Source organism: Pleurodeles waltl, chromosome 1_1 (genome assembly GCF_031143425.1).
Source record: "Pleurodeles waltl isolate 20211129_DDA chromosome 1_1, aPleWal1.hap1.20221129, whole genome shotgun sequence".
In the NCBI taxonomy this organism is placed as follows: Eukaryota; Metazoa; Chordata; class Amphibia; order Caudata; family Salamandridae; genus Pleurodeles; species Pleurodeles waltl.
Genome location: NC_090436.1, coordinates 248907757 through 248919757, shown reverse-complemented (window position 1 = coordinate 248919757; position 12001 = coordinate 248907757).

The following is a 12001-nucleotide window of genomic DNA, read 5'->3' as shown; positions in this document are numbered from 1 at the left end:
ATTGCATAAGTCTAAAGGTATGGGATGTCCAGGGTACATTTATATGAACGTGTGAACAACACTGTCAATTTTAACCTGTGTATGGAACTATCATCTCACCCCCAGTGAAGACACAGGGACACCTGTATCACAAGTCGCAATACTAGGGAGGGCACACTGTACTGCAAATCCCAAAACATACTGCTGACAAACGGTCAGCAGACAAACACTCGTTCAGCCAAGGAAACAACACAATGCAGATGGTACATTCTACAAGCCTAGGATGCAACATTATAACACAAAAGAGTCACAGACAACACAAGACAACTAATGCCATGAAAGGTGATTTCAATGGGCCTAGCTACATCAACATGATCCCATTCATTTTGTCTTGCAGCTGATCAGGGGTATGGCATCCAGCCATGGATAATGAAACCTATTGCCAACCCGAGTACTGCAGCAGAGCGTGCCTACAACGACGCACATAGGAGGTCATGCACCATAGTCGAGAGGACATTCGGCATCCTCAAGTCAAGGTTCCGGTGCCTCGACATCACTGGTGGAAGCCTCCTATATTCCCCAGAACTGGTCTGTAAGATCATCCTAACATGTGCAATATTGCACAACATTTGCATCAAAAGGAACATTCCCCTCCTAGAACCAGAGCCACACATGCCTGAAGAGAAGGAAGAGGTGGATGGTGGCCTGCAACATGAGGGGGAACTACAGAACACGCCCACTGGTATACGCATGCGGCAACATATCGTCAACAATTTCTTTTAAATATAATCACCATCACCTCTTTAATGAACTAATTTAAATAAACACCTATAAGAATCATCATATCATGGTCTGGCTAATCATTTTTGCACACCTTCATCTATACTTATCAGAATAAGAGTGTTGCCTCATGGAGCATTGCTGATATACTGATTAGGACACTGAAAATCCCAGAGCTAATGTGATGCGTAACATACAATGGTCACATATACACACACACACACTGTAAATTACATATATCATGTACATTTCTCCTTTGAAGGCCAATAGAAGAGGACCACACCTATTTCACACATACATGTTGAAATCAAGGTCCAACGCAGCATATGGCACACAACTAAGACACCATCACTCAATAAGGGGAAAACAAGCCTCATACATGAGGCAGTAAATGTGCTTTTGCATCAGTAACAGGAATGTCTAACCAGACCCTTGACAGCAGTAAGTCCAACTGCATCCAATATTTGCAAGGACTATCTGTGACTAGAGTTCCATAGAAGCAGAACATAGACAGCACAAGTGCCACTCATATGAGCAGCATTGCGCACATGACATTCCATGTACATGTCAGCCCATTTCCTAACTCCTGACACACCCATGCACCTGATCACAACCCACCTGTCTGAAGAGGTCCCTGGAATACTAAGATGTGTAACCTGATATTCCCTCCTCTACACACACAGACCAACAATAGCAATCCAGTGTGCTACACCCTTTCTTAGGGTATGCCATTGTCGTAGAACATCTGACTGCATGGACGTCAGGTCAATTTATACACTGTCTTCTAGTTTCTAAGCCCTGTTAGCACCTGTAGATTGCTTCCCATGTGAAAAAGTATGTTGGCCCTTAGAATGCAAATCTCACCTACAGGACTTTTGAGAAACAGATGCAGCCCACACCTGTGATCACCTCCAAGCACACCACCCATTTCAACAAACACTGCACCTGCTGATGCCTGGAACAGCATAGGAGTTGCCATTATGTCAAATACACCTTTAAGCATTGATACCAAATAAGCCGTGTAACACAGCCCTTGGGTTCGTTTGTCACCTTCAAAAACACAGGACATACACATTTTGACATGTCAACTGTCTAGTTCGTCCTCCAAACAATCTGAGTCAGACCACTGATTATGTAACTTGTCAAATTGCTGGATCCTGAATCACCCTGAATTCCGTCAGCCTGACTGGCATCTGTCTGTGCGTCACACTAAAGTATCCCTGTGTCTACATATGTACCACACTTGCATTGGGAAACCTCTCATTCATCAGGGGGTATTGGGCATAGGCTTCTTCAATGCATACCCAAACACATTGTGTAGCATCATCTGCCTTTTAACTGTACCATTTGAGTTAAATCCTCTGTGAAAAGCAAAATTCATGGCCCATCCTTGTCTGGGTCTCATCTATGCATGAATGACAAAGTGTGACAGTGTCCCAAGGCTGTATGCAGGGATTGGGTACGGGGCCTTCAGCAGAACCAGCAACCTCTGATAATGTCCATGAAAAATACACACATGTCAGGACCATGACAGTTCACACACAGAATCACAGTGCTCACAACATATTGATGGGCCGTGTGTGGTTAATAGCTGCGAGAATAATCAGCACAGAGGCTACGATGTTCCCAGATGCAGTGGGTATTGCAGAGGCTAACCTGTGTACAAATGTTGTAATGACACCTGCCGGAACATGACACCTGAGACATTATCTCACTCAGCACACCAAGGTTGCCCTGTTGACTGTCTCATTACACGTTTTTAGTGACAGGGTGGGACCATCCCCATGTAGGTTCTCATGTCCTCATCCACTTTACTCACATTGATCAACCAAGGATACTCAGTAGATACAGGAATAGCTGCCACTGACTCATGATGAGTCCTGGACCGGACTGTGACAAATTACACCCCAAACAATATACAGGATCATCATTGGACTACACACATGAACAAGACACCTATGTGCAATTGATCACTGGAAATATGTGGACACGTGCTGCCTCGTCTGCTGGTCCACCACAGCCACTTGAGAGTTGTGGCTCACTTCTATGACTTCAACTGTGGTGTCATCATACATTTGTGATTCACCTTTGTCTGTATGGGCAAACAACATGGTACCCACTTCCTCAATGCATGTGTATGACTCACTGTGGAATTCACCAACTAGTGCCTAGGAAGCTGTTACCAAAACTCTAGGACATAGGATGTTGAAAATGTGGACCATTGACATGAACAAGCGTCTGCCATCTATCTGGTGCATGCTTTGTCACATGTGGTGTCTACGTTACCCTAAATCTTGGAAGTCCACATAACGGATGTTGCTACATGTATGACTAACACATGCCCTCTCTCAGTTCCACAATGACTTGCATCTAAGGATTGGACACATGAACGTCACATTCATACAAGCATATGTGCAATAATGCTTCATGTGATACACACACACTTGGTCAACAAATACATTAGTTGCCAAAGCACACACTTTGAGCCAAAGGCATTTAGATATTGTACCTATGTGTGTCACATTGCTATCCTCTCCTTATGCCAAACATGCCCAATTTGTGCAACACATATGTAGGCCACACTTATGACCATCTATTGCGTCAGCCAACCGTAAAAATACTGTGAAGGGAGTAGTGGATCATGGTCCGCTGCAATGTGATGTCACACATGTGAACATACACCATCATCACCATAGTGGGTGCAATCAGCCTATCTCTGATGTGTCCCAAATGTAACATAACATAAAAACAGAAAAGAATGCCCAAAACCAGTTCATGCACTGACATTTTGACGTTCCTAGCGTTATGCGTCATTTTTTGACCAATACTGTATTCGCATAATTTTGTTTGACGCACAGGAGTGAACATTAGGCCGCATCCAGATATTTGTAGAGGCCATGTACTATTATTTGGATGCGGGCTAATTTTCACTCCTGTGCGTCAAAAAAAATGATGCAAATACAGTATTGGTGGACCAAAAATGACGAATAACGCGAAAAAGGGCAGGCATTGCATACAGGAAGTGATGTAATAGGATATCCTGTTTACAGATCATGTACAGTGGGTGTACTTTCACTTTCACTTTTCAGTCTATGATTCTTCTAGACTGTGTGGATGTGTAGAGAGTGGTGTCCTAAGATTTTGTGCTTTTTTGTCCTGTGTGCTGTCTCTATTGTCAATTTGTGAAATAAATATTGTTGGTGTATACTGTCCAACTGTGTTTTGTGTCCATTTACCTAGTGTTTTTGTTGTTTGTGGGAGTCTGTTGTGGGTAGTTGTAGCTTGGGGATAGTTGGGCTCTTTTAGTGGTCAAGTTTACTTTTCTTCTGTATTTGTACCCCTACTTTCCCCCTTTTCCCCTTTCTATTGCTTTAGCCCTTATTCCCTTTCACATATCTAATATGTCTGGTAGGCCACGTCTTGGCAGGATGGGTGAAGAGGAGTTGAGGGGCTTCATCTGGCTTGTGTGCCATTTCTTGCCACTGATGATAGAGGCAGGGGGCAGAGTGATACAGGGGTATCACACAGAGGCGCACAGAATCCGGTGGGGAAAGGTGCTGCATGACCTGCAGCGTGTGTAAGCCAGCCAGAGGAGTGACCACCAGCTGAAGCACCGGTGGGCTGACCTCATCACCAGGGAGCAGGATCTCTTGGACCACTTGAGAATCATGATTGGTGGCCCTGTTGGTGAGTACTAATCATGTAAATGTGCACGATTAAATGCTCTGTAGTGACATCAGATGATTTGTATTATGTCTGCCAGCTAACTTGCTTACTGTGTGTAATGCTGGGGAAACATACAGGGATAATTGATGCATTATGGTAAGGATCACAATTGCTAGCTGTCAGGTAGCACGTGCTCAGCAAATGTACAGGATACTTTTCCATGAAGTAAATTGGTGCGGCCTTTGTGTCAGACAACCAAACAAAATAGGAGCCAATCATGTCTATATAGGGCACTTTTGCCAGAGAAGTAAAGATGTACCAACATATTGGCTAACTTTGTTGACGCTATAGCTAGACTGACTTTAGAATCACTACATGATGCAGAAAATGAGTGCTGACTTCACATCAATTGATTATAGCAAAGTGGCTCAGACATATGTCTCATGTGAGTCTGGTGAGTGTGGAAGGAAAGCGTTCACGGAAGTACTATGAATGTTTGGGATTATTGTGGTCCTTTATCTTTTTGGATACATGTCAGATCTAGATTTGAAAACATCGTGAAAAGGTGTAAGGTGCCCTCAGCTAACATCTTAGAATGTTTGTTGGAGTTAGTAGTACCACATTCCAAATATGGATGGCAGTCCAAAGGTATGCACATGGGTTCACATCTCCATGGTTGGTGCAAATCACCATAGCTGGGCCACATCAATTGAATAAAATGTAACAACAGGAGGGCTTACTAAAGTCCCTGCCCCTCCCTCTGTACATTGTACCTATGTGTTATAAATGTGTCATGGCCACAAGGCATGTTTGACTGGTAATGCAGTCCTCAAGTAACCAGGCTTTGGATGTCTCTCTTGGATGCACATGATGAGACGATTACACTCCATATTTTTTTCTGGTAACCAATGACAGGGCATGTTTGCCACCACATGATAGTTAGGGCCAATGTATGGGTGCAGATATGTGTGTAACTTTCAAAGGAGACCCATGCCATGTACAAGTTGGCCGTGATATATCAGATGCAGAATCATCATGTCTGAATGGCTGTCATTTCCTTATTCAGCCTACACATTGTATATGTTTATGAAATTGTTGCTCTGTGCACAGATTTTGAGCACATTTCTTCCTTCCATGCCTTACAGGTGGACCGGCACCCTACACTGTGGGAGAGGTGGCGACATTTGAGGACCCGACCACTCCAGTAAGCGTTGATATGTCTGTTATGTGTTGTGTTTGCTGGTTATGAACTCATGTTTGTTGAACGCATAGCAAGGTGTGATGCGTTGGGCAATCATTTCTCTTGTTCCATGAGTGGGATTTCAGTTTCTCAAAGGTTTTGAGTTGGCCAATTCGTATCCAATGGTATTATCTAGGGATTGTAGGCCATTCCTGTAGGCCCCACAGTGAGTACTGGGGTGAGTTATGTGGATGACACTTGTATCAACAAGAGTCGCACTGGAAGTCATCTCCGATTTAGTCAGCCTGTCAGACCCACATTCTCCAAGACTGGTACAGCAAATTGCTTTCCAATAGACTTCAGCTTCCCTATTTACCAAGGTACTTATGAAAACTGTAGGTAGAACCTCCTAGCAGCATGTACTTCCACATGTAGTGCTACAAGTATGTGGAACTTGAGTGCATTGGCCTAGGTGTGCATGCTGATCATGATCATGGGTGTTCTTGCAACTCTGTGTCTGATGTAAGTCAGGCCTTGCTGGAAGCATATGTTGTGTACCAAGTTCTGCATTTCCTGACATGTGTGGCCCTAAGATTGGTCTAGGGTTTGCTGACTCCTCATTGTTGATAGACCTTACCTGTGGTGTGTGTGTAGAGCCAAACACGTGTGGGGTTTTCTATACATTCCTCGGTGTACATGTCGTTGGAAATTGATAGTTGTTTATCCACCCCCCCACCCTCAAACACAGGCATGGGTTTGTGAATGGGGTACCTAGTACTGATGCTACCAGTATGTTACACATACATGTGAATAAGTGACTGTTTGGTAAGAACCTAGTATACACACTCAGGTTTGGCACTTGGTACTATACTGGCAAGTCCAGTTACAACTTGCAGACCATGTGGCTTTAGTTTTGCATTCCGTACACTGACATTTGTAGCCCAGGTCTTGGTGGAGGATATGCAGCATGATTGTTAGCTGATAACTGGCAGCACTCAGATGGCAAGTCAAAGCCAGTTGTTACCCATCTTGTAGGTTATGGATGTGCTATGTGTAATGTGACCTTTGTAGGCTGGCCTGCCATGTACTTCCTCAGGGACATTCAATGATCTGTGTTGTGATATGAGCTGTTACAAGTACAGTAGATGTATTGTCTGATTAACTTCTTGTGCCATTTCACACAATGCAGTTACTAATTTAGAATATTTGCATTTGTCTTCACAGCTGCAAACATGACTCCAGACCAGGTCCATGAATTCCAGCGCCGGGCCATGAGATACCAGCACATCCTGCTGGTAGAGTTGGGGTTCAGGAGGATGGCCCGTCGATATCGCCATGAACGGGCCTCCGGGGAATGGAAAAAAAAAAAATATATATATATATATATATAAAAAAAATATATATATTTGTTTAGGATAGTATAGTATGTGTTTAGGTTAGTATGTGTTGTCCTTCATGTGTCCCGTCTCATAAGGGGGGTGGACGTTTAGAACGTTTCGTTACATGTGATAAGTAAGTGTAGCTTAGGTTATTTAGGGACAGTTGTGGGTAATGAGTAGTCAGGGTAGATTAGGGTAGGGAAGATTTTTCACTCAGTTTCCTCTTCTGTGGTTAGCATTTAATAAATATTTGGTTAACCCTTAACAGTATGTGTTAAATGGTACTTGACCCTTGGTTTGGAATCAGTGTACATGAATTTTGTACTATTACATTTGTGTCCTATGCTACAAACAAATCCCAACTGAGCTGTACGATTGGCAGCTAGCCCAGAGATACCTTGCAAAGTTTCCACCCTTCGTTGCAACCACCAATCACAGTTAATATGGATGACAATGTGTTTCTGTTGATAAGTGTGTTTTCTACGTCACAAACAGTGCTTCCAGACATGGTATTGAGGGAACAGTTTTAGGTCTGACTGCAGTGTGATGATCAAGGACACCCTTATAAATGAGTTCTCGTAGGCACTCTTGTATTCTTGTCTTCATGACTCTCATACCTCATTTGTGACACAGTTCAGCATGATTTCATATTTGGATGTAAACTCAGACACCTTCATTTAAGCAGTTTTTGGACTGTTTGCTTAGATTAGTGTGCACTGTTATATGTGTTAGTATTGCATGGTGACAACATTTTGCGGCCACTATTTGATGACTTAGATATCCCTTGAGGAAGCATTCTTCTGTCCAACACAGCATGATGGTGTATGGTTTCTCACTTCATCAGATATGTCCCTCAGGATGGGCAGAGTATGATGCAATCATGGGCACTGTGGAGATTTATCTGACTACATTATATCAGGACAGTTATATTGACAAGCTACGTAATTTGACAGTAGGCACATTTCAGTTATCTACTGCACAGTTGATGTGTCACATTACCCAGAGACAGATTTGTTGTGTAAGTGCTATTTATTGAAAAGTGCTGTAGTGCTATCTGTACATTGTCCATGATTGTGAGTCCTTTATAGTGACATCTTACATTGTGATCGTACACAAGGGGTTACGGAAATGCTTTTGACATGCTGGGGTTGATGTTTCAGACAGTGCAGAGGGACAGGATTTGCCAATGAGTAGGAGAGAGACAATCACTGGGCAGGCTGACAAGATATACAGTGGTAAGCAGAACAGTCATTAAGTAGAGTTGTTGCAAGACTGGCATGTTACAAAGCGCAGGGCCTTGGTAATAGTTGACCATGTGGCAGGGACTAGTGCTTCCGGGTACTTTTCCTTGTGAATGTGATCTGTTCCATGTCTTCTTCTTCTGACGTGTGTGTTGCCTCCTCTGTTCTTGGTGGTGGTGGTTGTGAAGGGGCAACACACACCTCAGTGTTAGCAGACGTGGAGTCAGACATCCCGGTCGCTGCTACCTGTGAAGGTCTTAAGGGCAGTACTGCAGCAAGGAGGATCTGCTGGTTTTTGAGAATGGCAGCCACATCACGATGGTAGGCAGCCAGGTCGGCCCTGAGGGGTTCAATGTTGCATTCGTGCACGCGTTGACAGGATTGCTGTTGTAGGTGTTGGATCAAATGTATTACAGCTTTGCTGAATTCCTTCTGGGTTTTTTGCTGTATAGATAGATGTTAGGGCTTGCATAGCTGCTGCCTGATCTGCAGATGACATCATGCACGAACGCACCCCCTCAAGGCTGGCTGCCATAGTTTGCATCCCCACCCGCACCTCCTTGGCCAGCTCCTGCTGTAATCCAACTACAGATCTCTCAAAGCTGGTGCCAGTGTCGTCTGAGTCCTCAGCTGTATTGGAGCTGGCAGGTCTTACAATTGGGGTGGTGGGTGGATCCTCTGCGATGGCTGCTTGTTCTGTGCTCCTCCTTGTGACTGAAGGTGGGGTCTGGAGGGTTTCAAGGACCTTTTGGATAGTCTCCTGGGGAATGTTTATCGGCTCGTCATCCATGTCATCAGGGTAATCTGGGACAAGCAAATCCGCAGGAGATCCATCTTCCTCTGCAATGAAATGGTACAATTAGTGTGTCTGTGTTGTGGCATGAGTGATGTGACATGCCTGCCTTGTGATGAATTCACTTTGTGATCTTGTTTCGTGTTCATTGCTCCAGTCCTTCAGATGGGCATTCTCCCAGGCCTATGGCCCACCTGCATGTCACATGTATATTATTGAGTTATTAGACTTGTCGGCATCATCTCTTCTAGGTGTTGGTTTTGGCCAAATAGAGAATTGCCACCTTCTTGTCCTACTCAAGCCTCCGTCTACATCCATTCTCATGGTGAGACCTTTCACTGGCTGTCGGTGCTCTGATGGCACTGGCAGCACACTTCACAATCTGGACCTGCCCCAATCTCTGATCTTTCACATCCACTTAAATGTATTTGACATGTGGCATATCCAATGCATAGCAATGTTATGACACGATGTGGATGTTGGCATTGGTAATGTGTACTGATGATGTTGTGGAATGTGTGGTACATTGGATTGACCTGATTGTGGTATCCTATTTCCTCCTCTGACTGTGCAGGTGTATTTCAGTGACCAGTTACATGTGCCCCCCCCCCCAATGCTGTTGTCTGAACAGTATGACATTTGGGATGTTACATTGTGACCCAGGCACAGGATGGACCCTGACATATGCAGCATGGGCATGTCCTTAGTGCTGTGTAGCTCATGTTGTTGTTTACAATGGCTGATGTTTGCAACAACTATGGGCATTGACATATGACAGTACTGGGGCCTTTGTCTTGTTTCAGGGAATTGTTGAAGTTGTCATCCTCAACCCCCTAATTTAGGTGTGTATGATCAATGGGGAGGTTACTGCCATTGGCTACTTGAGCTGCACACAGAGCGGAAGTAGTAGTGGCAACTGTTGTCGCAGTTACATTCCAGTTGTCGGTATGGCTAGAGGTTGTTAATAGGGCCCTAGTTACTGTAGGGGGTATGGTGGCTGACCTGTGCCGGGATGGCAGTTTGACATTGTGGCCTTCCCTCCTGGCGTGGATTTCCCTTTGCTCCATCGTTGGCATGGCAGCATGCCCTCATGGGACTGTTGTTGGTGTAGTGCAATGGTGTGCTCCAGCTTCTGTTTGTGCAGGCGATGCCCCATGCCATCCCCCTTTACCCATGCCACTCCATGTATATGATGACTTCCATGCATTTTGAAGTAGGTATCCCCCCCCCCGGTTGTAGATGACATTATTGCATTTTAATTCCCCATGCGACTTACCCTGCATGTGCGTTGTCTCCTGGTAGTCTGCGCTGTCCTGTCCTTGAATCCCTGTGACGATCTCCTCAGGGATGACAACTGCGACAATCTCCTCCATGTGGTCCAGGGCCTCCTGATGTGCTGGACTCCCCCCTCCAGTCTGCAGTGCTGCCTTAATGTTCCCTCCCATCTTTTCCTTGGTCCTGCGCTTGCAGTCATGTCAGCGTTTCTTGCATTCGATGACAGTTCTGCGTACTTCTGCCACACTGTTAATCTGGTCAACAGTTTGTTGCCATATAGCCTCTCTCCTACTGATTGGCAACTTTGAGGTGACAAACAGTTGGTGCTGGTGTTCCGTCACCTCTTTAACCAGAATTTCCTGCTCCTCTGCACTGAAGCAATACTTTCTTTTCTTCTTCTAAGTGTCCTCGTTCTTGTGTGGGTCCTCCTGGCTGGTTCCTGGTCTGTTGTCATCTTCCTGGGGTCTGTAATGGCATCTGGGATCCATTTTGGCTCTCCTCTGGTGAAATGGCAGTGTTCGCAGGTTTTTTTGACACTTTTGCGTAAAAAAACGGCGCATATCCGGTTTGCGGGGTCGTAAATCGACCCACAGTCATTTCCGCCGCATTAACGTTGTTTTGCTTTATGACTTGATGCTGCGGTGTGCGTCAAAAATAATGACTCCCACCCGTGGTTTACGCCGACGTGCGTCAAAGTATAAATTTGACGCCCACACGGCGCACCAAAATGGCGTTAGCCGGCGGTAATATTTTTGACGCAAAACTGCGCCGGCGCAGTTTTGCGTCAAAAAGTATAAATATGGCCCATGGTGGTTAATGGATGTCGGACTACTGTACTGGTTGATTCAGGCTGTAGTCAGTCTGTCATCTGGGCCAGCTTGGTGAACTGCCATACCGTCACCCCAAGTGCTACTGTATCCATATGTTGCATTCACGGGGACATGAGGGAGTATCCGTTGGCTCCTGTAGCCCTTGAGTGGGAAGAGAGGTGAGATATCATAAAGATGGGGATCATTGAACACTTGGTAGAAGAAGTCATTGTGGACACTGATTATGTGCATTTCGCTGACCTTTTGGATAGCATACAATATAAAAGTCAGATGGATCCGTGGTGGAAGAAGGCACATTTCACTAAAGAGCAGATCAGCCCGGGTAAAACACGTTATAAACCAGTAAGACGGAGAAAAGAAAGGAAAGAAAATTATACCACACTAAGGAAGGAAACCACAAAAGGGTAAATGTAAGAAAAGTCGCAGTAACTACCATTTCCCCCTTCCGTAGCAGCCAAAGAGAAGACCCTACCCTTCAACATGCCTGGAAAGCAGCTAAGTCTGAGATAACGGGGGAAGCGGGTCCCTATTTTCTAGTACAAAGAGACCTCCTTTATAGGGTTACAAACAATAAGAACCAGGATTTGTTCTAATAATTGTTATTATTTGTGATTTTTTTGATGCACTTATCAGTATGGTCAGTTGTGATATATATGCATTTGGTGTCTGCTAATCTGGCTCTATGATTGGGTCAGACTATTTTAATGGCTATACCACAGATTCCCATTTAGCACATCTGCTACCAACAGTTTGGGTGTGTGACTTGTAATGGCCAAATCTGTGTTGATTTCCACGTTGGGATCACTGTACTGAGTGTTTGGTCTGGCATGTAATGTGGCAGGCAGGTGCAGTGTGGACTGTGAGTGGAGTTATCTTCA